Here is a 24,433-nt window from a genome sequence, read left to right as displayed (position 1 = left end):
AGTTTTTTTCAAATTTGAAAAAATAATGCCCTTTTGTACATATGTTTTTGTAAGTTTCAGGAACTTTAAATACGTCCCTTCTGTTGAACTCACGTGATAGGTTACATTTTTATTAGGTGACCTCCCCGGGCCCAACATTAGGCCAGCCAACATGTACAACCGTTCGGTTGTTGAATGTCTTTAGCAATGCTGTCTTATTTCAAAAAAAGGGCCTTATCCATTTTTTGCATCTCGCAAACACCTCTCCATAGGTTCCATGCACTTTCTGAACAAATCCATGTTTAGCTCCTCAAATCGGGCTCTTGTGATGGTGGAGTAGAAGTCTATACCCACATAGAGGGAATTGATTTCAATATTTGTTTGAGTGATGGATGAGAATGCCCTCTTTTCCCTCTCACAAGCTGGCCTGAGCCTGCACAGGGCCCTGGCATTGCCTATCATATCCTTCTTGTACTTCCTCTTGAAGTCATGTACAAAGTGGTTAACCATGCAATTCTAAAATTCCTCGCATCCTAGATGAGTGTCTCCAACAGTGGCCTTCACCTCAAACATACCTTCATCAATTGTAAGAAGAGAGAGTGCCATCTCCAAGGTAAAAAATCAGGACATTCTTTTCCTTGTGGCTGACTGCCTTCTTGTCTAAACCATAAGAAATCATTGCGGCACTAGGTTCATTGATGATTCTCATCATATTCAAGAAAGCAATGACGCCCGCATCCTCGATGGCTTGCCTTTGAGAATCATTGAAACATTCAAACACCATAATCACGAAATTCTTAAATGTGGCGCCCAAAAACACCAAAGAAATTTCTTTCATCTTGATTAGCACCATAGAAGACATTTCTAGTGCAGAAAACTGCTTTTCTTCACCCTTGTAGTGCACCTCAATTAATAGCTTTTCACCAACAACTACCTTGAAAGGCCACAACTTTTCATCACTTTGCACACAAGATAGTCATCCAATGAGGCATTTGGCTTCTCTGAAATAAATCAATAGAAAGAGAAAGTCATATACATTTTTCCCCAATAAACAGTGTCAATATGCAACTAGCACAAGAGCTACAAGACATGCAGTAGCCTCCAACGAGCAACTACTTGCCACACATACATACATGGAAATAGCAAAATACACAAGTGCCCATGGGTAACCAGGCAATTGTAATACACCTGAACTTGGAAGAGTCTAAGAGCAAAGCAAGACTGCATGAATGGCAAGCAAAAGGGCTACTGTAGATAATGCATGGAAATCCAACCAAGACTCTATGAATCAATATTAATGCGCATACTAGCTACATATCATGCATACCCTAGAAATCAAACCAAATCAAGACATGAGAACGTACCAAAAAGGGTATCGATGGGATTCATGGAGACTTGGTTCTTGGGCGTGTCACTAAGAGGCGCTCACTTTCAGTGAAGGCCACATAGGAAGGCATGGTTCAGTTTCCTTGGTTGGTGATTATCTCCACACGATTATGATGCCACACACCTATGTAGGAGTATGTGGTACCCAAGTTGATGCCAATAGCGTGACCTTCCTTTGTCATAGCTGACTCTAAGGGGTGTTAACTAGTACAACAAGAGTGGCTTGGTTTGAATGTTTTACTTGGTAAGCAAGGTTCTTTTTCGAAAGAAGCCCACAACGTTAAGCTTTTTGGCTCAAACCTGAGCATCAAAAAAAATTTATTCAATGGTGCAGAGCACTAGCCTTTCAGTGAAAGCACCCTTGTCGGGGGATATGTGTTCGAAACGTGAGCCGAGCAAGCACCGAGCCTCTGGCTATGGGACCCCCCATTCACACTTACCCATTTTCTTTTTACAAAGTGGGCGGCCCCATTCCTTGGTTGCCCTTGGGCATTGGGCAGCCTCACCTTATGATGTTAAGGGAGGGCGGACCTTTGCCTTGGGCGGCTGGAGCTTCATAGTGGAGGGCACCACATTTGACATGCATATCATGCTTTCGTAAAAGCACCACAGCCGGTACACGTATTGGGAAAATCATCACCTAGCTCAACAAATTTCTCCACAGTAGTCACCGACTAACATTATCATTGTGAGTTTTGTTGCCCGTTTCAGTGTTGCGGACATTGCCACAGCCATTTAGATGCAAAGTATAAGTGATTTCTTTTCAATCTGCTAAAAATAACCAATTTCTTGGCCCTGCCTCTATTGGATTTATCTCGTAATCATTGCATTCCAAGTGATAATATTCCAAACACTTATTGATATTTTAATTGCACTGTATTCTAGAGCAGCCTGTCGAACCCCAAAAATGACACTTCGATCGAGCGGGCTAGACTGGCACCGAACCGGCCCCCGGTGAATCTTTAGCGGCCCATATTTTGGCAACCGTAACTTTGATCGCTGATTTGAACGGACCGACACGCTCCACAAAGTGAGCACTTATGGCCCGTGCATCCATTGCATCTCTGTCACCTCAGCTGCAATTGCCCAATCCTGTATGGATCTGCAATCGACTCAACTTAAAATTGTCATAACTTCTCATATGTAGCTTCGATTGACGAGGCGTAAAGACAGACACGTAGAGCCTTTCATGTTCTTCAACTTTGATTAATAAAACCCCAGCTATGACCATAATAAGCATACTCACTGTTTAGCATTACCAAGACATATGTTGGCCCTTTTGAGCCACATCTGGCATACATTAATCATTAAACTTGTCCTATTAACAAGCCCTCATCGGTGACCATTAATCAAGTAGGCTTTCAATAAGCTTGATCTGCATCTTCTTGGCATATTTCTTAGCATGGGAGGGGAGCTACATGACATCCACCCCCTCTGAAGCTGCACAGCCTCCGGTCTGTGCCAATTGTACTTCAATCTGCATCTGCTATTATAGGTTTAGCTCTTTGCCATCATCAGACTCACGCAACTAGTAAACATATGAAAACTAAACTAAGGCTTACACCTATCATCAATGTTCTAGCTTAATCATTAGGTAGCTATCCACCAAAAATCTCTGAGCCGTATCTGTCGTATCTTCAAAGCATTCAGTTATGAAAAACCTGTTTAGTGAACCCCGTCAAACTCAAGTGCTCCAATTAATGTTGCACACGGCTTGATCATTAAGCTTTCTTTGAGGAACCCTGTCAAGCTCAAGTATGCCTTACTCTGTGTTGTGGCGGTTATGCCGCTAGCGGTGGCTATGATAGCGAGAACTCAACTGACAAACAAGAATGTCAGACGAGGACGGAGCTTGACCCGCAGACGCATGGAAACAAATAGGTGGGTGTCAAATCACCTACTCGACCTTCTAATGACAATAACTACCAAGGAAATCAAATCTAAGTTCTCAAATACACAAGTGACTGACATCTGTACTACGAACAAATGCTATCTGAAACATGATCTAGAGTCATCAAATCAGCCTCAAACTCAAAGGGGGTCTCTACACTAGGTAAGGACAATACCCTATGAATCTACAATATAATCTCAACCTATAACCACTCCGTGCGATAAACATATATGAAGACAGGCCAAAAAATACAGGTGACCAAATCTCGACTCCGATGGTACTAATGTGTAGCTCTACTCCCTATGGTTCTATAGATATATGGCACTCTCAATTCTGACACAGAGGTAGGGAGAAAACTCACATAGAAGCTCGTGGGAGCTCACCTCACGTAGAAGCCGAATGCGCGCACGCTTGGTATCGGTGTGTAGCTCTCGCTGTTGCTAACACAATGGCGGTGCCGCTTCTCCAATGGCAGCTCCATAGCTCCTGTAGCAAGAGGATAGACTCTCTCTCTCTCTCTCTCTTTCACTCTCTCTCAGACACAGTCACGACGCTCAAAAACTCACCTTGATTATTGATTCAAAATTGTGTCCTTAGGTTTACAAAAATTCGCTCTTATACCTCAGCCTTGGAGGTGTGAAAACATCTCTAATATAATTACATAATCAGGTGAAACTACTTGGGGAATACAAGCTGGAAACTCAATTGAGTCCCGCTAATTACAATGAATCGGCTCCATGAAAAAAATGAAATGTCGGAAAGACATTTATTACAATAAGTGTTTACAAAAACATGAGTGTGAGAAAAATGTATAGGCGTGGTCCTCCGCTCAACACTCCCCCCCTCCACGTTCATGTCCTCCCTGACATGACATCCTTGCTTTGTCTTTAGTGGAGTCCCATCTACTTCAGCATCTGAAGATGTGACTCGTATCTCAGGTTTCCAATGGTCAGTGTAGGGCCGCATATCTTACTTTCATGAGTAAAGAAACCAGTGTAGAATGCCTCCTCAAAGGCTTGCATGTGGAAGCTCGGAATAAACATGATTCTCTAATAAAAGAGGTGTAATACTTTTGGATATGGCTGCAAGGCTAGATCATACATCATATCTATCACTGTGTCGACCGTTGACAACTATGTTGAGCTGGTAGCTTTATCCGGTGCTAACACTTCAATGCAAGCCAATAATGTTCTGCAAATCTTTTTGATCATTTGACACGAAAGGTTAGGAGATCCAGTAAAGAGCTTAATGGTGCCCGTTAGGGTTTCACCATGTAGGCCTTACTTATTCTCTCTCCCACCTTCGGTCCTGGCATCCTGGGGTAATTAAGCCAATTTGGCTTCTTTGCTGTGATTCTGCCATGCTCTTGCCAACTCTTGACTCGTGGCACTGGACAGAATGTTGCATCTTCTCTAACTTCCTTGAGTGCCTCCACCAAATAGATTAGGTAGGTTGGGTACTTTGTCAACCACCCTTTCCTCCATCTCGGTTGGGAGTCTACTATCTTCTTTGATTCCTTCTCTTTTGTGATGTCGCCTTCGTATAGCACAACATACTGCTTCTCTTCTAGCCTTTTCTTTGTTTTCAGCACTTCAAATTTTAGTAGAGGAAGGGGCAATGTAGGTTGCATCCACTGTTCTTGCAGCACCTTAATATCCAACCCTTGAAGTCCGATGGAGAACAGGAGTCTTGTTTCCCACTCCATGGCCACCTTTGGACTCTCCTCTATTGCCTTCTCTATCTACTCGTGCAATCTATTTTCCTCCTCCTCGGTATGTCTTGATGTTGTGGCATCTTCTTGTGTTGGGGTTGGGTCTTCAATAGGTGTGGCTTCCCCAGTCTCTGGTAGCTCCACAGCTGCCCCGCCGGTTTCTTCTTGCTGAACCTCTATATCTTTTATCATTTTGTCTTGCAGATCTTGGAGCTGCTTTCGAAGGGCCTCATTCTCAGCTCTTAGTGCTTGGTTCTCTGATGTATGTCGTTCTTGTGCATCCAATGAGCCCTCCGTAATGTGAAATCTTTTCACTTGCTCTAGCCGCAATTCTCTTTGCAAGCTCCGGACATGATCTTCCAGAACGGGGACTATTGCTCTCTCTGGCTCTACTCCTGCTCTGCTAGCTCTTGGTGTGGATCTAAGCCTTAGGATTTTTCTCTCCTGAAGCTCCATCCTTTTTCGTAGCTCAATGAGATCGTCCTTTGTAGCATCCAATGTTGAGATGTCGAGCTCTACATCTTGAGCTGGCATCCACTACGGGTCTTGGCCACTTACGACATTTACTCACCGACGCGTTAGGTGACCGACACGGAGGATCTCTGCCAGTGATTCTACAGCTGGACTACACTTATAGTGCCAGCCTAGTACGCTTCTAGCGAGTTCACACTTAGTGACCGCATGTACATATGTGCTACTTTTCATTTTTAGCACTTAGTCATTTTGTACGCTCTTTTCTGTACAAAGAAGAAGAAGCTTTCCATCTCTGTGTGCTTTGTGCTTGTCTTGTGTATCTATCTTGCATCCTCTTTCTTTACATGGTATCAGAGCCTGGTGCAGGCAAGAGAGGCTAAGAGAGCAAGAGCATCACAATCCCTTCGTTCGCAATCCCTTCGTTCGTACAAGTTTCTGAACAGGTCTCCAAAGTGTAGTACACAGAAATTACTGTACAAGTACAGTGGTTGTATGTACGCTTGATTGTGGACACTCGTTGAGTGTAGAAAGCATTACAAGTACCACGATAGCAGGTTCAACAGATTTGCAGGTTTTTGCAGACTACAACTATTTTGTCTTAGTGCTTCAAGATGTCTAACGGTTTCAATCAGATTGTTACTGAGAAGCTTGAGAAAAATAACTACCCTGCATGGAAGTTCAGAATAACAAATTTCCTAAAAGGAAAAGGTTATTGGGACTATGTAGAAGGAGACAATGAAAAGGAACCAGAGATTTCCGAGGCAAATGCTACAGCAGAACAAAGGAAAGATTTGAGGGACTGGCAACAAGGCCAGAGCAAAGTGATGTATTGGCTCTCTATGAGCATCACATATGGCATGATGGGCTATCTACAGGATGCTGAAACCCCCGCCATTGCATGGAAAAACTTAGGAAGAGTGTTCGAGGTGAACACCAAGGCCAGGAAGCTTCAACTAAAGTCAGAGCTAAATCACGTTAAGAGGAACAACCTCTCCATCAATGATTATTCTTTGAAGATCAAGAGTATCATCGAGGCTCTTGGATCTATTAAAGTCTCAGTGGAAGACGATGACATTGTTCGTGCATGCTTGTATGGTCTAGGAGATGAGTATGTACATTTCAGGTCTTCCATGAATACAAGAGACGACATCCCCGTGTTCCAAGATTTGATTTCTATGCTTATTCTTGAGGAGAAGAACCTTGACACATATTCTTCTCATGGCAGAAATAATTCTAAACAGGCCTTCTATTCTAACTCCAACAGAGGTAGAGGTAGAGGTCGTGGTCGAGGCCCAAGGGGTTGTAGGGGCCAATTTCAAGAAGGTCAATCAAATCAAAACAATACAGGTGGCAGGGGAAACCAGTCTCAAGGCAGGGGGAGTCAAAGAGGTCGTGGTGCAGGATCAAGCAGGCAGCAACATACTGCAGATAGCAGAGAATGTTGGACTTGTGGTGAAAGAGGTCACATGTCACGTGACTGTCCAAAGGGAAAAGCAAGTGGAAAGAGAGAACAAGGCAACTATGCATCTACTAGCAGAGATGCAGATGACAGCAAAAACAAGCGCATGTTTGTTATGCAGCATGTAATGAATACAATGACTGCAAAGAATTCCACCCAAGATGATGTTTGGTATGTGGATTCAGGTGCCTCTAATCACATGACGTCTCGTGGAGAGTGGTTTAGAGATATGCACAAACCAAATGTGTCAGGCTATGTGCATACAGGAGATGACACAGCTCACCCCATTGCTCATGTAGGGGACATACCTCTAAATACGAAGAGTGGGAAATCAAAGTACTTAGCAGATGTACTTCATGTCCCAAACATTACAAAGAATCTTGTTTCTGTTGGACAAATGGTTGAGCAAGGTTTGCAGGTTCGTTTCAATCCAAATGGCTGTTATGTAGAAGATTTCCAGAATGGATGTAAGTTGATTACAGAGGGCAAATGTGTGGGCAGAATGTTTACGCTGAATGTAGACATGCCTGAGGTAAAAGATGCATTATTTGCACAGGGCACAGGTGTTGTGGTTGATGTTTACATTTGGCACAAACGCATTGGCCATGTCAATGAGCAGAGATTGCGCAGCATGCAATCAAAACAGATTGTAAAAGGTTTGCCCAAATTCAAGGTGGATGGTATGCATAAAGTATGTCCAGCATGCTAGTTTGGAAAACAGTCAAAGGGCTCATTTCCACATGAGCGCAATGTATGTAAAAATCCACTTGAGGTGGTGCACACAGATGTTTGGGGTCCAACCGATACTGTAAGTATACATGGTTGCAGGTATTATGTCTCTTTCATTGATGACCATACAAGGAAAGTATGGGTCTACTTCATGCGTAACAAAAGTGAAGTGTTTGGTCACTTTCAGGACTTCAAAGTCATGATTGAGAAGGAGACAGATATGCAAATCAAGACATTGAGGTCAGATGGAGGGGGAGAGTACTTCTCCAATGATTTTTCAGATTTTCTTTGAATGCATGGTATACGCAAGCAGTTTACATGCAGATATGTTCCATAGCAGAATGGGGTCGCAGAAAGAAAAAACAGACACATTGCAGAGGTTGCACGTGCATTGATGAATGAGAAGAACATGTCTCATCATTTTTGGGCTGAAGCTATAAATACAGTTGTGTACATTATGAACAGGACACCTACAACTGCGGTGCATGATTTAACACCTGAGGAAAAGTTTACAGGTACAAAGCCTGATTTGGCACACTTGAAAGTGTTTGGCTACATAGCTTACGTACATGTACCAGATGAGTTGTGTAGGAAATTGGATCCTAAAGCAGAGAAATGTATTCTTGTGAGATATTCCCTTGAACAAAAGGGGTACAGGTGCTACAATCCTACTACACGAGAATTACGAGTGAGCAGAGATGTAGTCTTTGATGAGATGAGCAGCTGGTACACTAATGCACATGGCACTATTGGGGCTGATGTAAAAGATGATGTGGTTGTACAAAATGTGAGGCCACAGTCACAGGTTTTGAGTGGACCACAAGAGTCGTCTTCTCATGGTTCCGTTGAGAAGCCATGGAATGGTAGACTACATACGCAGGTTACTCCACCTGCAAGTACAGGGAACGTATCACGAAAAGGAAAGGAAAAGGTTGATGAACCTCCCTTTATGGCTGATGCATCATCAAGTTTTTCACATGTAGACATGGATTCACATGGTTCTGAACAAAGTCTTGATGAGGAACTTGGAATTCCAACTGTCAAGACACCTAGTGTAAGGAAAGAAGATGCTAGAGGGCAAAGGAGTGACCCAGGACCGCGCAGATCTAACAGAGTCAGAAATCCAGTTCAGAAATTGACTTATGATGGGTATCTAGTGCATCACCAAGCCAACATAGCTAAGGTGATACAGGATGTGGAGCCCACATGGTTTGAGGATGCGGTTGGAAATGTGCATTGGGATGATGCAATGAATGAAGAGATGGATGCATTGGAAGCAAATGACACATGGAAGTTGGTGCCATTGCCAAGTGGCAAGAAAGCTATTGGCTGTAAATGGGTGTATAAAACCAAGCACAAGGATGATGGCAACATTGAGCGTCACAAGGTAAGGCTGGTCGCAAAGGGTTATGCATAGACGTATGGCATAGACTATGAGGAGACCTTTTCTCCAGTGGCAAAGATGACAACTGTGAGAGCTGTCATAGCAGTGGCTGCATCTAAAGGATGGATTATGCATCAAATGGATGTAAATAATGCCTTCTTGAATGGTGAGTTGCAAGAGGAACTGTATATGGATCAGCCACCTAGTAATGTCCATCCATATTACCCAGATTATGTATGCAGGCTTCTCAAAGCTTTGTATGGTTTGAAGCAGGGCTCTAGAGCATGGTATGACAGGATTTCCAAGTATCTTGTTAGTATTGGTTTTAGGACAGCTCATGCTGATCATTCACTCTATGTACGTTGTCGTGCAGTGACATGTACATAGTGGGAACGCATGCTACAAGATCTATCTTGTATCTTTTTAGATACATAATTATCTTTCCTATAATGTACATATGAATATTTAAGTATAATAATAAGCCTTCTATCTCATCCTATTATTTTTTTCAAGGATAACCTATCCTTACTTTACCATCAGAAAATACTATGGGAAAAGCTCAATAGCTCCGCCTCTTTAACTTGGGGCAAAAAGCATTGATTCTTTATTTCTACTATCTCATTATCATCTCACACCCTAGCTAGATCATATATCCAGGGTAAACTCCAATATATATATATTCTATGTATTTTTTTATACTTTTCTTATATTTCTTTTTAAATAGCTACTAGGAGGGAATCAAATCCTAGTGGGACATTAGGTGGCATGATTTCAAAGATACACTTATTTTAATGCATTATTGCAAGCATGATTACAAAACTTTGTCAAGGAGCAATGTCATGCTTTCATATGGCATGAGGTGTCCTTTGGAATTAAATGAAATTCTAAGCTAAGGGAACCACCGGAAGACTTTTGCTGCAAGAAATGGACCCTATTTTGATAATTTTTTAACACAAGGTTCCAATCCGAATTGGAAAATTATTTTAAAAAGAAAATCGTAGCTAATGAGCTGAAGTTTTTGCCCATATTTTTACTTTTTTATTTGGAGCCACAGTTAAGGAGATATGATCAAAATACTGGACCCCAGTCTGCCCACATCATGTTAAGAGAGCTCATTTCCAACTTTTCCAATTCCTATTCACACTGGCTCCTCTCTTCTTGTGTAAACCCTTGGGGGTTCCTTTCACCTATAAAAGGGGACCTCTTCTTCCTTGAAAAGAAAACTCAAGCATTCAAGCCATTGATGAGAGGAATTCTTGAGGGAGTGAGTAGTAATGCCTAATTGTACTTAGCCCCATTAACATAAGCCCAAGCCTACACTTTCTCCTAGAGGAAGACTAGCCATTCTTGTACGCTATCCTTGGAAGATCAACTCTAATCGAAGAAGGTGTTGTACTTGGAGTATCAATAAAAGTTTAATTCTCCCCTCTTCTTCTCTCTCCATCAATAATGGTGCCGAAGGGTTTGTCAAGTAAGATGTGTTCTACATTGATGTTTTCTTGATTTCTTGTTGTTTTCATTTTCATCTCTAATTCAAAAAATATATATATGTATCTAATCTCATCTCCTTAACCAAACCTATCTCTCTCACTCTTAGTAATTCATCCTCTCTACAAATTTTAGGTTCTCCTTGCTACAAGTACATCTCTCCCCGCAGTATCCTTGTTGCCTACGGACAAGAATAGGGCTTGGGAGGGAAACTTCTCATCTCTTCACTTCTCTCATATCTACATTTTTCTCATATCTACATTTCTCGCATACTATCCTAGATGAATAACCCACATGATGATCATTTCTATCGCTTTCACTCTGTACGATCTATTAGAATTAACGTATGGATTAGCCGTAAAATACACTTTCAACAACGTATAGTGTTTCTCTTTGGCCCTGAAAGGCTCAATGAAATACTTCTATCACTGGATCCCATCATACTACCTCTCATAGACTATAATTTTTCGTTTGATGTAAGCGTAGTTATCTTGCTATGAACCAAGAGGATTTGTACACACAATTAATCCTAATCACTAGACAAAATATATATATTATGGTAAGCACAAAACTACAATTCCAAAGAACAATTCGTAGCCTATTTGGTCAGCCAAGATTGAATGCCATTAGCTCATCTATTAACCCTTTCATATTACCCATGATACGATATGACCTTAGCCTTGATGTTTTAATTTTTGTATTGTTTTGACATTCTCTTTTGTGTTCTTTCTTTGTGTGTGTGAGTGCAAGAGAGAAAGAGTGAGTCTTCTTTGATTGCACTTCTTTCCAAACCCTAGTCTTGATGGCATCTATGGTTTAACTCCTTCATATAGTTTTTGTTTCGTTCTCTCACAAACTCTCACAGCCATAAGGCCGGTGATTTCCTGGCAAGACCGCAAATTTCTCTACATATTTTTGGTGAACCCGACGCGAAACTGCCAGGGTGAGATTTTGTGGATAACCATGGGTGATCTGTTGAGCAACAGGGTATGCATTTTGACCCAGCAACAATGCAAATTCTTCAAGCATTTGCAATGTTCATGCAACAACAACATGTCATTGAAAGAAGGGATATTTCAGCAACGAAGGCCATACAAGCAGTTGTCAATAAAAAGATTGGGCAAACCTTCACAAAGGAGTCTTTCCAAGACTTGCAGATTGGTCGCAAGGAGTTTCTAACACAGGAGGAGACAAAGTGCTTCAAAGAAATGATTTCAAAGCATGGTAACGCTTTTGCATTTGAGCCACATGAGATAGGATGTGTTGATCCTTCTATTGTAGCTCCTATGGTAATTTTCACAATACCTCATGTGCCTTGGAATCTACGGCCTATTCCGGTTCCAAAGGCTCATTTGCCAAAGTTAGTAGAGCTACTGAATGATAAAATCAAAATGGGAATCTTGGAGCCTTCTTCTGCTCCATACTCAAACAGGTGGTTCACAGTTCCAAAGAAGAATGGTTCTCTACGCTTCATCCAAGATATGCAACCAATGAACAAGGTGAAAATTAGAAATGTAGGTACAGGTCCAATTATGGATGAGTTTGTAGAGGCATTTGCAGGGAGGGAAATCTACTCAATGGGGGATCTCTACTCAGGGTATGATCAATTTCAGCTTGGAATCGAAAGCAGAGACTTGACAACCATGAAGACACCTTTGGGTTTGGTAAGGATGTGTACCTTGCCACAGGGAGCAACCAAATCGGTTGCACATATGATGAATGGGATGAATAAGGTCTTACGTGACTTTATTATTCAAATCATAATGCCTTTCATTGATGATTTGCCTATCAAAGGATGTGAAGAAAGTGACAAAGATGAAGCTTTGGATCTCAAGGGATGTCGCAGGTTTGTGATAAATCACATAAATGATTGTGACAAAATTTTTTCTAGGTTGGAAGAAGTGAATCTTACATTGTCGGGGAAAAAGTCTATGTTTGATGTCAATGAAGTGCTTATTGTGGGACACATGTGCGGGCCATATGGTAGGAAACCTTGTCCATCAAAGGTATATGCCATCCAAAGAATGAAAGAAACATGCATTAGCATCAGTGAGGTTATAAGGTTTCTGGGAGCATGTGTCTTCTATGTTATTTGGATTCCACATTATGCACATGTAGCTGATCCTCTTTATCAGCTGCTTAGAAAGAATCAGAAGTTTAAATGGAAAAAAGCACATGTAAAATCCATGAAAAAGCTAAAGGAGTTGCTCCAGTCAGCAACGACTTTGAGAAAGGTAGACTATGAGTGTCAAAGGCCATTGATTGTGACAGTAGATACCAGTCCTACAGGGATTGGATGGGCAATAGGGCAAGATGACAAAGAAGGACACAGGTATGTGGTAATATATGGAGCAAAGGTACTAAGTACTCGCCAAAGAAACTATCCACAGATAAAGAGAGAGCTATGGGGTATGGTTACAGCCTTGAAAAGTGGGAAAGAGTACCTAATTGGTGCATGTGTGGTTGTAGAAACAGATTGTCTACCACTTCTTGGGATGATTACAAGCTTTATCTTACCATAGCTTACAACCCTGAAGGCAATGGAAAGAGTGAAAGAGGGCATCCTCCTATCATCAAAGCTTTGGCCAAGGCTTGCAAAGGAAGAGTTGGTGAGTGGCCAAAACTGTTACCATATGCTTTATGGGCTGATCGTACAACACATAGCTCAGTAACTGGCTACATGCCTGCGGAGCTAATGTATGGTCAAAAGCCAGTGATGCCGATTGAAGATACAATTCCCACATGGAATGTACTACCTTGGAAAGAGGGTCTTAGCAGGGAAGATCTCCTTGCACTACGTATAAGGCAGCTAGAGAGAAGACCTGGAGACATTGAACCTGCAAAAGAACGACTCAAAAATGCAAGGTTGAAAAACAAGGAATACTTTGATAAGCGACATCGACTCAGGAGCAAAGGAATTGACAAAGGTGACTGGTTTTTGGTGTATGATAGTAGCCTTGATAACCAGCACACAGTCATGCGTAAGTTTTCAAAAAGATGGTTTGGACCGTATGTTGTAAAGCATGTGTATGAAAATGCTACTTACAGCTTGTCTGAACTAGATGGTACAGAAGTAAAGATTCCCATTGCAGGAAAAAGGATCAAAATGTTTAAGAGAAGAGGAGACAATGATCCAGAAGATGTTGATGAGGAAGAAGAGCAAACCACAGGTAAAGATCAAAGTGAAGATAAAGATTTGGAATCATCCAGTGAAGAAGAAAGCAAGGAAGATGTACAATAGGGCTGATCTTACAAAGAAATAATGTGGCACATACCGGAGGATGTGCAGGTCTAGAGGGGGTGGATGTCATGCTGTGACACGTACATAGTGGAAACGCATGCTACAAGATCTATCTTATAACTTTTTAGATACATAATTATCTTTCCTATAATGTACACACGCATATTTAAGTATAATAATAAGCCTTCTATCTCATCCTATTATTTTTCTCAAGGATAACCTATCCTTACATTACCATCATAAAATACTATGGGAAAAGCTCAATAGCTCCGCCTCTTTAACTTGGGGCAAAAAGCATTGATTCTTTATTTCTACTATCTCATTATCATCTCACACCCTAGCTAGATCCTATATCTAGGGTAAGCTCCAATATATATATATATATATTCTATGCATTTCTTTATACTTTTCTTTTATTTCTTTTTAAATAGCTACTAGGAGGGAATCAAATCCTAGTGGGACACTAGGTGGCATGATTTCAAAGATACACTTATTTTAATGCATTATTGCAAGCATGATTACAAGCCTACATGGCTAAGGTGATACAGGATGTGCAGCCCACATGGTTTGAGGCTGCGGTTGGAAATGTGCATTGGGATGATCAATGAATGAAGAGATGGATGCATTGGAAGCAAATGACACATGGGAGTTGGTGCCATTGCCAAGTGGCAAGAGAGCTATTGGCTGTAAATGGGTGTATAAAACTAAGAATAAGGATGATGGTAACATTGAGCGTCACAAGGTAAGGCTGGTCTCAAAGGGTTATGCACAGACGTATGGCATAGACTATGAGGAGACCTTTTCTCCAGTGGCAAAGATGACAACTGTGAGAGCTGTCATAGCAGTGGCTGCATCTAAAGGATGGATTATGCATCAAATGGATGTAAATAATGCCTTCTTGAATGGTGAGTTGCAAGAGGAACTGTATATGGATCAGCCACCTGGTAATGTCCATCCATATTACCCAGATTATGTATGCAGGCTTCTCAAAGATTTGTATGGTTTGAGGCAGGGCTCTAGATCATGGTATGACAGGATTTCCAAGTATCTTGTCAGTATTGGTTTTAGGACAGCTCATGCTGATCATTCACTTTATGTACGTTGTCGTGCTATGACACGTACATAGTGGAAACGAATGCTACAAGATCTATCTTGTAACTTTTTAGATACATAATTATCTTTCCTATAATGTACATATGCATATTTAAGTATAATAATAAGCCTTCTATCTCATCCTATTATTTTTCTCAAGGATAACATATCCTTACTTTACCATCAGAAAATACTATGGGAAAAGCTCAATAGCTCCGCCTCTTTAACTTGGGGCAAAAAGCATTGATTCTTTATTTCTACTATCTCATTATCATCTCACACCCTAGCTAGATCTTATATCTAGGGTAAGCTCCAATATATATATATATATATATTCTATGTATTTCTTTATACTTTTCTTATATTTCTTTTTAAATAGCTACTAGGAGGGAATCAAATCCTAGTGGGACACTAGGTGGCATGATTTCAAAGATACACTTATTTTAATGCATTATTGCAAGCATGATCACAAAACTTTGTCAAGGAGCAATGTCATGCTTTCATATGGCATGAGGTGTCCTTTGGAATTAAATGAAAGTGTAGGCTAAGGGGACCACCGGAAGACTTTTGCTGCCAGAAATGGACCCTATTTTGATGATTTTTTAACACAAGGTTCCAATCCGAATTGGAAAATTACTTTAAAACAAAAATCGTAGCTAATGAGCTAAAGTTTTTGTCAATATTTTTACTTTTTTATTTGGAGCCACGGTTGAGGTGATATGATCAAAATACTGGACCCCAGTCTGCCCACATCATGTAGGGACATCTCATTTCCAACTTTTCCAATTCCTATTCACACTGGCTCCTCTCTTCTTGTGTAAACCCTTGGGGGTTCCCTTCACCTATAAAAGGGGATCTCTTCTTCCTTGAAAAGAAAACTCAAGCATTCAATCCATTGATGAGAGGAATTCTTGAGGGAGTGAGTAGTAATGCCTAATTGTACTTAGCCCCATTAACATAAGCCCAAGCCTACACTTTCTCCTAGAGGAAGACTAGCCATTCTTGTACGCTATCCTTGGAAGATCAACTCTAATCAAAGAAGGTGTTGTACTTAGACTATCAATCAAATTTTAATTCTCCCCTCTTCTTCTCTCTCCATCAATAATGGTGCCGAAGGGTTTGTCAAGTAAGATGTGTTCTACATTGATGTTTTCTTGATTTCTTGTTGTTTTCATTTTCATCTCTAATCCAAAATATATATATATGTATCTAATCTCATCTCCTTAACCAAACCTATCTCTCTCACTCTTAGTAATTCATCCTCTCTACAAATTTTAGGTTCTCCTTGCTACAGGTACATCTCTCCCCGCAGTATCCTTATTGCCTACGGGCAAGAATAGGGCTTGGGAGGGAAACTTCTCATCTCTTCACTTCTCTCATATCTACATTTCTCACATACTATCCTAGATGAATAACCCACATGATGATCATTTCTATCGCTTTCACTCTATACGATCTATTAGAATTAACGTATGGATTAGCCGTAAAATACACTTTCAACAACGTATAGTGTTTCTCTTCGGCCCTGAAAGGCTCAATGAAATACTTCTATCACCGGATCCCATCATACTACCTCTCATAGACTATAATTTTTCGTTTGATGTAAGCGTAGTTATCTTGCTATGAACCAAGAGGATTTGTACACACAATTAATCCTAATCACTAGACAAAATATATATATTATGGTAAGCACAAAAGTACAATTCCAAAGAACAATTCGTAGCCTATTTGGTCAGCCAAGATTGAATGCCATTAACTCATCTATTAACCCTTTCATATTACCCATGATACGATATGACCTTAGCCTTGATGTTTTAATTTTTGTATTGTTTTGACATTCTCTTTTGTGTTCTTTCTTTGTGTGTGTGAGTGCAAGAGAGAAAGAGTGAGTCTTCTTTGATTGCACTTCTTTCCAAACCCTAGTCCTCATGGCATCTATGGTTTAACTCCTTCATATAGTTTTTGTTTAGTTCTCTCACAAACTCTCATAGCCATAAGCCCGGTGCTTTCGTGGCAAGACCGGTGTAGGTCGCCCCCCCTGCATCACTATCATCCTGCTGGTGGAAGAGATCTCAAACTGAAGTGTCGGGCCCGTGAGGGTGGACCAAGTCGCTGCCCCCCAAGTGTACTGTCGAGCCATGGAGAGGGCAGGCATCAGCCGAAGAACTCGTAGCCACACCTGCTGGGCCGAGGGACATTCCCAAAGACAGTGATGCTGACTCTCCACCAAGTGGTCACAGGCTCCACATGCGACGGAGAGACCACTATGCACAAGCCATCTCCCTACTGCTATGGCTCTGTGTGCAACCAGCCATCACTGGAACAAAGTGACATGCCTCGGCAGTCTGGAGTCCCACACCCTCTGCTAAAAAGCTGCCAAGAACTCGACTGTGAGGCCCTCGTCCTGCCAATGACATGCTGCACCAGGGCGGGCCTCTCTCTCTGTGCTGTAAGTATATGACGTCCAAGCCGAACAGTGTACTGAAAGAAGGGGACTCCTCGGTAGTCTGCAGAAGAGAAGGGGTCCCTCCATAGCCACTCACCAGGATCCCACTGTACTCATGCCAGTGGACAACACTCCCAAGCCCATCGCCTCTAGTGTCCTGCCTCAAGAGCTGCTAGGTCAGGGTCTTTGACGCAAGTCCTCCCACAGATGCCCACAACTCGGATCCTCTAGAAACAGCACTCTGCTACCTGCGGGGCCTTTATTGCAACTCGTTGTAAACACCCCCCACACTGAAGCTCAAAGAACAGGGCTAGGACAGTCTCTGAGCAAGCCCTGACTGAAATGAGAACCTCCAGTCGTGTGAAGGCTCCCATCCACCGGGGTGCTACTGGCTCGAGAGGCGTGAGCCACTCAGCTGGAACTGACTCTGAGATGTCGTGACATATGCTCTGCACCCCTCTCATGCCCTGTATAGCTGGACAGTCTGCACCTCCTTTGACAAACCTGTGAACTCTAGCCAGTCACCTAGAGAGAGCGCTAGACCTGTTGCCATGGGACCCCAAGAAACATGAGGCCGACTCCCAACCAAGTGGCCTCTTTGAGTGCTAACCATGGGGTTCCAGACGAGGGGTTGCCGTAGGCGCTCCTCCGTGCACGTCGACTGTCTCTACTCTAGGCCACGGCGTAAGAGCTCCCAAGATCGAAGCAAACTCACAGCGAATCGGTCCTCCAGTCTCCTGCTCAAACCAACTCAGCGCAAGTCTGTAAAGATCCATCTGGTCGAAGGTTGCCAAGGGCCTCCTAACTGAGGCCCCGTGGCACGAAGCCTCTACAACAAGAACTCCTTCCAGGGCTCCTTGCCTAGAAGAAGTCCTCTGACGGCGAACTTCCCGAGAAGGGCTCTGCTCTGCTGTGCTGGATCAATGATCCCAATCCCTCCCTGAGAACAAGGAAGTGTGATGACCGACCAAGCCACCTTGGCTCGGGCAATCTAAGTGTCGCGACCTGACCAAAGGAATTTCCTGATCACCCTCTCTACTTGGCTGAAAGAAGAACTCGAGAAGATCCAGGAAGAAGTGATGTACCACATAGTCGCCAACAACACTTGGTTGGAAACTATTACTCTACCAGCCGACGAAAGTCGTGCTGAGCTCCAATGTAACAGCTTTCTCCTGATGGAAAAGAGAAGAGGAGCAATCTACTTCTCGGGGGACAAGTCCAAAACAACCTGAAAACCCAAGTACCGAACTGCAGTCCTTGGAGGAATCCACCTGAAACCCTCTCCTGGCATCCAATCTGGCACAGGAGCACTGCCAACCGAGAAAGCCACTGTCTTTCTCCAGTTGATCAGTGCGCCCGATGCATAGAAGAAGGTCTCCAAAGCCTGCTCAAATTTGTGTAAATTGGCCTCCTGGCCCTCTCAGTACAAGGCTGAGTCATTGGCAAACTCAGCGTCCAGAAGCTCATCTCCCCGTATAGGGAGTGCTAAGCCCCTCAGACCAACCTGCTATGACACCAAAAATCTGCTCATCTCCTCCGCATAGAACAGAAAGAGAAAGGGGGAAAGAGGACAACCCTGTCTGACCAATCGTGTGAGCATAAAGCGCTCACCTCTACCTTCTACCAAAAGCACCTGACTTTGAGCCTGTCTGTACAAAGCTGACACCCCTCTCATCCAAGCATCTGAGAAGCCCATCCTGCATAACGTGCCCTCTAGAAAGTCCCAGTCAACTCTGTCGTATGCCTTCTCAAAATCAAGAAGAAGAATCACAAGGTCCTCCCCACGGAGTCGTGCCAAGGCAGAAGCCTCCCAGAAAGTGAAGATGTTGTCAAGGATACTGCGTTCCATGACAAAACCTGTTTGAGTCCCATGTATAAGGCTCTCCAAAAGTGGCTGAATCCTCAAACTCAGAGCCTTGACAAGAATTTTGTAGGCTGATTTGAGGATGGTGATGGGGTGCCACTGTCGAATCTCATCCAAGGAGCCACCCTCCTTTGGAATGAGGTAAATCAGGCCCTCACTCATGCTATCTGGCATCACTCCTGTGTGCAGAATGTACTGAAAGGCACTACAAAGATTCGGGCCAAGCATGTCCTAGTACTCCAAGAAGAAGCTGGGAGTCAGCCCATCCTCACCTCGACAGCTACTACCACGAGGGAGGGCCCTAAGAGCCGTGTGCAAGTCCTCAAGTTGAAGAGGTATCTCTAGCCTCTCGCGCATCTCCTCAGTCACTAGACAAGGCATCTGTGCCCAAACCTCCTCCCTGCATGCATCCTGTCTCTCTGACTGGGGCTCAGCCGACAGTAACTCACGGTAAAAGTCAGTAGCAATTGCACGCATATCCTCGGGCTCACAAACAACTCACCCATCGGGTCTCCTCAACTGATTGACCTTGTCATGCGAGTGTCGAGGTCCCACTGTCTCAAAAAAAGCACCTATCGCTCTGTCACCCACCTGAGTCCACTAAGATGCCTGTCAGGGTGAAAGGCAAACTCATGGCACCTCTCCTCTGTGCAAGCAAGCTCCTGTCGAGCCTGCTGTAACTGCTCCTCCAACCATGGATTGTCTGGATGCTGCTCCTGCATCCTCTGTAGTGAAGCAATGCCTCGTCTGTGACTCTGCTCCTCCCCTCTCACTGCAGCCCGTCGAGCCAAAGACTCCTGGAGAAAAAAGTAGCTAAGCTGAGCTAGGCCTAAGGCCACTCTGTCTGCAGGAAGAGCCCGGCTGTCCATTCCCTCTGTCCAGAGAGCCTCTACCCTCTCTTTGAGTGCTGAGTCCAACAAGACCCGATCTGGGATGCGAAGCATCGTACTCCCACTCCTCTGCCAGTCTGCCACTGTGAGGATCACTGGTGCATGGTCCGAGAAGGATGTCCCTGCCAGGATGCCCACTGATCCCCCCAAGTCACTGAAGTGGTCACTACTGTAGAAGCGATATATCCGCGATAGATTCACTCCTCCCACTCTTCGGTCTGATCTAGAGAAGGCAAGACTCTCTAGAGGCCTCAGAAAGCTAGAATGGTGCCATTTATCCGAGACCCTCAAAGTCATACACAACCTCTCCCAAGCTGCTAACTCGACTCCATGCACAGTAGCATGGCTGCCTCCAACAATCCTGTTAGAAGGGTCCTCCAACATGTTGAAGTTCCCTCCTACACACCAATGGTCAACCTGTGGCAAAGACTCAACAATCTGTGACCAAAACTCTGCACGAGCACTCGCCACATTGGGCACATAGATGTTCAGGAAGCCCACAAGGCCACCCTGAACCTGCATAGTAATCCACTGAGCTCTGCCTGGCACAATAATCCCTCTGCCCATAATGGCCTGTTGCAATGAGTCCACAATAGTCATACATACCCCACCCTGGATGCCTCTAGGTCCAAAAGCAGCTGACCAAAAGGTATCATAGCATCCACGCAAAATCTGACCACATCGTCGAATGCGGCTCTCAGACAAATGGTGCTCTTGAAGCATAAGGAGATCAATCTCTCCTCCCACAAGGCAATGCTGAAGCTCTTGACGCAATCGGCCCCGTTGTCACTGAAAATGGGCCCACCTAGTCCCTGCACATTCCACGAGACGATCCTCATGGGGAGCGAGAGAGAACAGATGTTGCCGCAGCAGCAAGACGGGCTATCTTTGAGGCTGGCTTGGATGGGGAGTAATCTGCATCCGAGCGTCCTCTAGATAGGCGAGACTGCAGTGATTGCCTGGACCAAGCCCAAGCAGAGCGAGCAGTGCGTAAAATAAACCTCCTCTGTCCAGGAGTCCTCATGAATTTATACATAGCAAGGTAAACACTGCGTATCAGCAAAAAAGTACACCACAATGTGCCTACATCCTGCTGAGTCTGGGGGTGTCACCGCAAACTTGGCTAGTGGCCACAAAGTTTGCAGCAAATCTGTAACTCCAAGTTCTCCCATGTGGTGAGAGAACTTGAGAACCTGTGTATGCAACCATCCAACCACTGAGTCGAGGGACCACTCTATCTCGGTCCTACCACAAAGGGGGAAGGAGAAACCAACTGCTGAGTCCAAGGCCTCTGTTCCCCTAGCGGCGAGGAACAAAGCGTGGACCTTGAACTAGGCTGCCTCGTGGTCTGCTGCGGAATTTCCAAGAAAGTGAGTGAGCCCGTAATCGAAGAAGTCCTAGCAGCGTCGGAGGTCAATTCTCGTCAGACCATGAGGGATAGTTGCACGGGAAGATGTCTGAATCTGCAGAGGGGGCCGCAAGAAGGGCTGACCCTCTCTCGCTAGGCGACTCGTGGCAAACGCGTTGCCAAGAGATCTCCTAGCCGTCGGCGAGGGACCAGTCTCCTGAGTTGACTGTGGTACTCAAGCAGGAGGAGGGGGAGAAGGAGCTGGGGGGGGGGGGGCGGAGGAGAAGAGAAGCAGGGTGGGGCGAGAGAGACAGGGGGACGAGGTGGGGAGTGGGAGGGAGCAGAGGGCGGGGGAGGGGATGAGGAGGAGGAGGGGAAATCTGAAGGTGGGGTGGCTGGCAAGGGTGAAGCGGAGGTGGAGGCTGGCGTAGGGGACTCCTCCTGCTCAAGAGGACCAAAGAGGTTCTCAATGCTGCTGAGTAGGCACCTGAGGGCCACTCTGAGTTCCAGACTGTCATTGTGGCCCTTGGCGTCGACGGCCACGGGCCTGCTGCCACCCCTCCTCTGCTGGAGCCCAAGGCTCGGAGGGTGGCTCTAACTCTGTGTGCTGTGCCGCTAGCTGTGGCTGCGGCTGAGGATGAGGTGCAGGTCATGGCCTCCTCCGTGGACAGGCCTTCGCTAGGTGGCCCAGCTATCTGCAAATGAAGCACTGGTTTGGGAGACCCGAGTACTCCACACTCTGTCTAAACCAACCCCCACTCACCCGAGGCAGAAGGATGACCTTCGGGAGTGTGTGGGTATCTTTGACCAAAACTCGAACTGAAGGGATGCGAGCCGCCTTGGCAGCTACTGATGCTGCCGTACGAGGTGTCTCCAGGACAGTCCCGATGACGAAGCCAATCCTGGAGAGAAGTGGAAGGTACTCCCTCCGTAAACTCGGAAAGCAGACTGAGATGGGGATGTCTGCCTCCTCTACTAGCACATCCGAAGTCGGGTCAAAACCATGTCGCCACTGTCGAAAGTGGGCTCGGATGGCCAGTGGACTCATAGCTATAACGTTGGAGGCCATCTCGAAAGTCTCAAACTCGATCTGGTAGTATCCCCGTCCGAGAATCTGGACATCCAAGATCTTGCCCACCTCTGCGAGAAGGCACGTCTGGAGAAGGTCTCGGAGCTCTCCTCTGCTAGGACGGGTGCCGAGAACCTTGCAGATGACAAAAGTCGCATGTAAGCACTCTACCTCTGCAGCAAGGCTCGCTTGCTCTATCGGCGAAAGAGCAAGTCGAATGGTGGGCTCAACGGGGTCGGACGAGGGGGCTTCAGGCGAGTCCCTCTGTGGCAGAGCTGGAGCCTCAATCTGTGTCTACTGCTGAGTTGAAGAAGCCGACGGTGAAGAAATTCTGCAACCGAGTACGCCAAGCACTTGTCCGAAGAATAAGTGTTGCAAAGACAGGTGCAGAAGACCTTCGGGAACGATGAGAACAGGGGGGGGGATGGGGGGATGGATAAAGCGACTAGCGAGAGTTCAAGAGGCTACGGGGGGGGGGGGGGGAAGGGAGAAGCGGCCAGGGAAGGGGGGGGGGGGCAGCGGACGGGCTTGGGGGCAGCAAGGGGCGAGGGCGAGGGAGGCAACGCGAAGGGCTGGGCTGGGCGAGGGAGGCAACGCGAGGGCTGGGAGGCAAGGGGCGAGGGCTGGGCTGGGCGAGGGAGGCAACGCGAGGGCGAGGGGGGCAGCGAGAGGCAAGGGAGGCAGCGCGAGGGCGAGGGGGCAGCGCGGGGGCTGGAGGCAGCGCGAGGGCGAGAGAGAGGGGAGGGGGGTGAGGGGCAATGATGGCACAACAGGGGGGGGGGAGCGTGCAGCAGTAGCGAGCCTCTCTTTTTGAGTTGCTTTTGCCTCAACCCACTTTGTTAGATAGTCCATTGCCACAATGATGTATTGTGCATGAGTCCTTTATGCAGGAGGTGAGATAGGTCCAGCATAATCAATCCCCCATTTTGCAAAGGCTCTTGCTCCCATCATTGGCCTGAGCGACATATCATCTCTTTTAAGTGGTATTTTTGTCCGCCTCCTCTGACAATCATCACATTGTTTTACGTATTCCTCAGTGTCCATGTGTAATGTCGGCCACAATATTCCTGCAGCTAGGAAATTTTTTGTTGTCTTATCTCCTGAGAAATGGCCTCCACCTACTCCTCCATGAGCTTGCTCTAGGATTATCACATACTCTGACTCCGATGCACATATCCTAAGCTGGTTGTCTTTTCCTCTCTTATAGAGTTGCTTTCCTATTAAAGCGTGATCTCGCGCTTCTGTCTGTACAGCTCTCTGACGCGCTTTTGAGGTTCCCTCTGGAAAAGTTCTATTTGTGAGATATTCAACAATATATTGACTCCATTTAGGAGCGATCATTATTTGATACAATGTTGAATACTCATCTAGCGGTTTTGACGAACATGTAATACATACCGCGACATATTCATGTACACTCTCTTTCATTCCTAGCTAGTAGACTCCCAGTTGTAACAGATTCCTATACGTGTTCCTCCTTGAACAATGAAATGCACATTCCTCGCAGATATGTTATATTCTTCAGGATTGATGCATAATGTTAAAATTTTATCGGTTCCAAAGTGATACAACCTTCCTGCAATCAACTGGAGATTCTTGGATTGCTGAATAGTAACTTGTTTCTTGTTGTATTCTTTTCTATCAAACTCTCCTCCATAGGTTAATAAACTAACAACATCCGGACACCACTTTGATATCATTTCTATGTTGAATAAGTACGCATCTGGCATGTCGTCACCTACACCTATAGGATCTTCTCCATTCGTCAACCTTGAAAGGTGATCTACTCTAAGATGTGTCTTTCCTTTCTTTACTACTACCGTGAAGTCAAATTCTAATAATATGATGAACCATCTCACTATCCATCCCGTATTGCATGGTTTGTTCACTAGGTAGAGCAAGGCTTGATGATCTGTGAAAAAAAAAAACTTATTGACTAGAAGATAATGACGAAATTTCTTCATAGCATAAATCATTCCTAA

At 44.7% G+C, this 24,433-nt stretch overlaps 1 pseudogene; it reads right to left on the bottom strand.

Annotated features, from left to right (window-relative positions):
* Positions 1-213: 213 nt before the first annotated feature.
* LOC147424991 (heat shock cognate 70 kDa protein 2-like) lies at positions 214-1,547 on the bottom strand (annotated as a pseudogene).
* Positions 1,548-24,433: the final 22,886 nt, after the last annotated feature.

This window comes from Adiantum capillus-veneris, chromosome 25 (assembly GCF_014529385.1).
Source record: "Adiantum capillus-veneris isolate H3 chromosome 25, ASM1452938v2, whole genome shotgun sequence".
NCBI classification, from domain to species: Eukaryota; Viridiplantae; Streptophyta; class Polypodiopsida; order Polypodiales; family Pteridaceae; genus Adiantum; species Adiantum capillus-veneris.
This window is presented reverse-complemented; position numbering and strand designations above follow the sequence as displayed.